This window comes from Heteronotia binoei, chromosome 8 (genome assembly GCF_032191835.1).
Source record: "Heteronotia binoei isolate CCM8104 ecotype False Entrance Well chromosome 8, APGP_CSIRO_Hbin_v1, whole genome shotgun sequence".
Lineage (NCBI taxonomy): Eukaryota > Metazoa > Chordata > Lepidosauria > Squamata > Gekkonidae > Heteronotia > Heteronotia binoei.
In genome coordinates, this window is record NC_083230.1 from 79,844,048 (window position 1) to 79,850,047 (window position 6,000).

The 6,000-nt window shown below is 41.8% G+C and overlaps 1 protein-coding gene across 1 annotated transcript in view; it reads right to left on the reverse strand.

Annotated features, from left to right (window-relative positions):
* Positions 1 to 1,488, reverse strand: part of CCDC134 (coiled-coil domain containing 134) — a 39,822-nt gene extending 38,334 nt beyond the window's left edge. Inside the window, exon 1 of the mRNA XM_060245358.1 lies at positions 1,321 to 1,488. The gene's annotated coding sequence lies outside the window, so the exon portion shown is untranslated. The remainder of the gene's footprint in view (positions 1 to 1,320) is intronic.
* Between the last annotated feature and the right edge of the window lie 4,512 nt (positions 1,489 to 6,000).

Consider the following 6,000-nt stretch of genomic DNA (forward strand, 5'->3'; position numbering starts at 1 on the left):
GACAGCTGGTGTAGCCCAGGGTTAGAGGTATAGGGTTACCACATCCAGCTAAAGCTACAAAGCTCAGTGGAGTGAATGGATACCCTTAGCCTAGTCATTCTCTGCCCCCAGCTTAACCAACTCACTGGGTCCGTTAACTTAAAACGGAGGTGTAAAAAAAAGGTAGTCCCCTGTGCAAGCACCAGTCATTTCCGACTCTGGGGTGACAATGCATCACGATGTTTTCACGGCAGATTTTTACGGGGTGGTTTGCCATTGCCTTCCCCAGTCATCTACACTTTCCCCCCAGCAAGCTGGGTACTCATTTTACTGACCTCGGAAGGATGGAAGGCTGAGTCAACCTCGAGCCGACTACCTGATCCCAGCTTCCACTGGGATCAAACTCAGGTCGTGAGTAGAGAGTTTGACTGCAGTACTGCAGCTTTACCACTCTGCGCCACGGGGGCCCAGTCATTCTCTGCCCCCAGCTTAACCAACTCACTGGGTCCTTTAACGTAAAATGGAGGTGTAGATAATCACATGTGTTACCCAGTACTCTTTAAGAGGAATCCTAAGTTTTAAAAAGCAAAATAAATGAGCTGGTATGACAGAACCTGCCCCACAAACCTCCACATTAAGTGACATCCAATTGCTATAGCTGCATCGACCTGTTTCAAATGTTATCACTATGGTACCACGCTGTCTTTTTGTGCCTTCAGTTGTTAAGGGTGGGAGGGGGTCCTCGCATGCTTCTGTCAGGGTAAGCCATATACTGAGGGCCTCACTCTCTGCCTTTCCCACAGAGCCCACGAAGTCAGAAATCTAATTTCTGGCATTATAATTAACTCCCCACCTCCCATGCATAGAGCCGCGCGTCTAATCCCCATTTTACTCTCGTAAAATCTGAGGCTCGCCGTCCTCCTGTCCTTCTTGAACATCCAAGAACGCGCTGGTCGGTACGCGTCCTTCAAAACGAGCGGCCGTAAGGGGCTGCCGAGCCAGTAGCTAGAGACACCCAGCAGTAAAAGCAGCAGAAGGCAAAGTTCAACTCATTGCCCGTCCCTCAGAGATCAACTGGGTTTCCAGTGTAAATGTCTCCTTCGGGCCTGGACCCCCTTCTATGATCCCTTTTCATTCATTCTTGTTTGCTGCTTTTCTCACCGCGCAGCCAACGGCGAGCAAACTATGAAGCAGTTTCGCTGCTTACCCTGCAGTTCAAGCGCTCTGCACTTAAACCTATACTTCAGTCCTGAATCCGCCGAGAAGGACAACGCACACCGAAAGCAGGAAGGGGAACGTTACGCCAGCCAGCCTGTCTAGACTCTTAAAAAGGAACCTCACCTGCTGTGAAGGCATCAAAAGTCTCTCGCCACGGGCACAAGAGTTCACTCTGGCGCGGCTGTCATGCTGTAGCAGCTCCTCCTTTTCCCGGTCGCTTTCTCCGGCTGACTGGCCTTACTGTTAGCAAACCAGCATGCACTGCACTGACGTGTCACTTCCTCTAGGGGCTTCCCAGCACTCCCTGTTTTGTAGTTTACTGTTATCCGCCCCCAATTATGGGGACCTGTAAATCAGAAACGGTTACTATGGGGGAAGTTTCGAGACTTGATTTATCAGAACATATTTGTTAGGGTTGGATTTGCACTTACTGGGCTTCACCAGCGTTCATATCCAAATAAGCATGTATAGGGTCGGGATGCACAAGTGCTTTATAATAATTATTCATGCAACAGTGATAAGATTACTTTTAAGGTTGTAGCAGACAGGGTTGTAGGAGAGAGGACAAAACCTACGGTAGCTTAACAATTCTAAGCCAGCTCGTGGTTGTCTACGGCTGCTTACCGATCAATACAGTAAAATCCATTTTTAAAAACAAAACACCAGTATAACATAAACTGGCACTATTTAAACAACTGGATAGGGAAACTCCTGAAGATTTAGGGGTGAAGCCTGGGGAGGGAGTGACTTTGGGTGGAGACTGGGGAAGGACCTCAACAAGGTATAAGCCACATACAGGGGTGTCAAACATGTGGTCTGGGGGCCAAATCAGGTCCCCAGAGGGCTCCTATTAGGTCCCCGAGCAATTGGCTGTCATCTGCTTTCTTCTTCCTCTAGCTTCCTTCTGCATTACAGCTTGCTTTGCAAGGCTTGCTCAATTGCACAGGAGCTAAAGAGCAAAGTCTCTACTTTCTCCATTGGCTGAGGGTCCCCCCCCCCTTGGGGAGGAAGAGCTTGCTTTGCCAGGCTCTCTCAATCGCACGGCAAAGCTACTGAGCCAAGCCTCTCTTTCTTCTACTGGCTGAGGCTCCTCCCCCTCCTGATCTTCTGAGGAAGGGAAGGAAGGAAGGAAAGAGCCAGAGCTTCCTTTGCCCAGTTCCCTGGATCCCATTGGGAGAAATACAAAGAAAGCACCTTTAAGACCAACAAGTGCTAATGTTTTAAGCATGTTTTATTTTCATTTTTTTAAAACTTAAAATTTATATGTGTATATATATATATATATATATATATATAATTAAAAAAATCCAGTAAGCAGTTGCATATCCATTTAGCAATTGACCTAGCTCATACAGATCAAATTCAGTAAAGAACAAAGTTTAGGTACTTTTTTGGCATTGTACATTTTTTGGATGTGTTGCTGTTTACAAAGTCCAAAAAGGGAAACCATTTCTCTACAAAATTTTCACCTATTTTGGGATTATCCCCTAAAGTGAGTTGAGAGGCAATTGTCTTGGATTATAAGTTCCCACACCTTCTGGAACCAGAGAGTCAGTGATGGTATTTTGGTAGATTTCCAATGTTTTGCAAGCAGTAGTTTACCTGCTAAAAGCAAAAGTGAAATAAGTTCTGATTTTAGTTTGGAAAAAGTAGTCTTTGACCATAAATTAAGAAGGACAAATTCAGGGGTGCGAGGAATGGTTTCCTTTACGATTGCTTCAATTTTGGTTATTAAAATGCTCCAAAATTTTTGTACTTTTTGACACGACCACCAGCAATGAAGGAAGGAACCAGAGGCCCCACAGCCTTTCCAACAAATAGAGCTGGTGTTTTTGTGTGCATGACTTAGAATTTGCGGAGTTAAGTACCATCTCGAGATTATTTTGTATTGCTGCAGTTTAAAGTTAGTACATCTGGATTTGCATGCAGATGATGTCCAAATTATGTACCACTGCTCCTCTGTCAGTTGCGTTTTACAATCTTTGGCCCACGCATTCTGCTGGGATGTGGGTTGTGTCCAGTTTTTTTTAATTTAATAAACAGTACAACTTTGCAGTTACACCTCTCATTCTCGTATTTTCCTCATGTATTAGTTTCTCAAAGACATTCAGCTGGCTAATGGATTGCATCACTGGGACCACTTTACTTAGAGTATCATGTATTTGATGATACTCGTACCAAGGAATTTCAATTTTAAATTTAGCTTCAAGCTGAGTGCGTGTACATAATTTACCTTTTGCGCTGATATCTGAGATTCTAATAATTTTTTCTTTCCTCCAGATTTTGAAGTTTTCTTTAGGCATGCCTGGCGGGAACCAGGGTTGTCCCAAGAAAGTCATAACTGGGGTCGATGGTTGGATTACTAAGGATCTATACTTGTCCCAAAGTTGTAGTGTATAGCGTAAAAAGGGATTGGCTAGCACATTCTTTTTCCTGTCCGTCTCACTAACCCACACAAACTCATTGAAATTTACAGGAAAAATACTTGCCGCCTCTATTTGAAGCCAGGGCAAATCGCAGGTTTTCCTAGTGTATAATAAGACATTCCGCAGCTGGGCTGCTAGGTGGTATTTCTCTAGAATTGGCGCCCCTAGACCTCCTTTAGCACTTGGTTTAGCAAGCAGTTGGTATGCTATTCTTGGCTTCTTATTCTGCCACAAAAACAGGGAAAAACTCTTTTGCCACGTTTTCATGTCACCTCTTGGGATATCCATAGGGATATTCTGAAATAAAAAAAGAAATTTGGGCAAAACAAAGGTTTTTAATAGATCAATTTTCTCCAGTAAGTTAAGTTGAAGTTTTGACCAAGACATCAGGTCTGTTTTAACTGTTTTAAATAGTTGTTTAAAGTTTGCCCCAATCAAATTAGATAAATCTGTAGGGATTTGTATTCCCAGATGACGCCATGTTTTATTGACCCATTTAAAAGGGAAAGTGAGCATAATTTCATGATGCACATCAGGAGGGAAATAAATCGGGAAAATTTCTGATTTGGATACATTTATTGCGAAGCCAGAATATTTTCCAAAAGTTCTCATTACCTGCATTAATTTAGTTAATGATTTCAGTGGGTTGCTTAAATATATAACTGCGTCATCTGCAAATAGACTAATCTTGTGGGCTTTTCCAGCGACCTCTATTCCTTCAATCTCGGGATCTGTACGCATTAAGTGCGCTAAAGGTTCAAGTGAAAGAGCAAATAGGATCGGGGATAGGGGACATCCCTGGCGCGTGCCTCTAGATAAAGTGATGGCATTGGATCTGAAGTTATTAATACTTATTTGTGTTTTCGGGGAGTTGTAAATGGCTGTTATTGAGTTTAAAAAGCTTTTGCCAAAACCCATCTGTTCTAGTACCGCTTTTAAATAATTAATTTCCAATCTATCGAACGCTTTCTCCGCGTCTAACGAGACAATAAGGGAGGTTGTTTGGGTTGATTTACCGAAATGAATAAGATTAAGCATTCTCCTGATGTTGTCTGAGATGGACCGGCCAGGGATGAAGCCTGCCTGATCCGGATGGACATATGAACTAATAATTTTATTCAGTCTGCGGGCCAATACAGTTGAGAAAATTTTAAAATCATGATTTAGAAGTGAGATTGGACAATAGGATTTGGGATCCTGTTTGTCCTTTCCCTCTTTGTGGATTACTATCATTTTGGAGTCTTTCCAAGTCTCAGGGATTACACCTTCTTTCATTGCTAGATTGCACGTTTTCGTTAGGGGGGACAGTAAGCTGGAACTAAATTTTTTATAGAATTCTATAGGAAAACCATCATTGCCTACAGCTTTATTATTTTTAATTGTGGATAGCGCTTCCCGAATTTCAAGTTCTGAAATAGGTCTATCCATGAATTCAGTATCACTATTTGATCATTTCTGGTCAAATTTCATGTCCCTCAAATATTTTTTAAAATCCAAATCCGTGTCAATAGATGTTTTATACAGAGATGAGTAGTAATCTTGAAAAACTTTAATGATTTCTTGAGGCGTGACATGTAAAGCGCCTTGGGGCGATTTAATAGAGTGGATCAGTGAATTAGCTCTATTTTGTTGACGTCTAAATTTTAGTAATCTTAAAGATTTTGCAGTTTTAGTAATGTATTGCTGTTTCAAATATAGCAATTTTTTTTTAATATCTGAGGTCTCAATTAGATCCAATTTATTTCTTTCCATAGTTAACTTTTTAAGAGTTTTTTTCCCTCCAAATTTCTTGTGCTTTGTTTCCAGCTCAGCAATTTTAGATTTAAGTTCCAAAATGTCCTTGTTTCTATTTTTATGGCAAGCTGCAGCCAAGGAAATAAGGTTGCCTCTAATTACTGCCTTAAAGGCATCCCAGACTACATGCTGTGAAACACCACAGCTGTCATTAAATTGAAAGTATTCTTGTATCTGTTTATGTACCCTATCACATATGCTATCTTTAGTCAAAAGAAGATTATTCAGGGACCAGGTTTGGCCTTTATTATCTAGTTCTTGCCTCATAAATTCAGCTGATACCCAGGAGTGGTCTGAAATAGTTCTAGAACCAATTTTGACATCATGGGCACAGGCTAGGAAAGTTGGAGAAGTTAAAATATAGTCAATCCTAGAGTATGAGTTGTGGACGTGTGAGAAATAGGTATAATCACGCATTTTCTGATTTAATGCCCTCCAGATGTCTGTTAAATTAAGAGAGTGCAAAAGATTGCTTAAACCTGTCTTTTTTGTACGTCGAGGTTCAAGCCTCTTACCCCCTGACCTATCAAGATTCAGGTCCACGATGCAGTTAAGGTCACCTCCAACAATGATTTCACTGTGT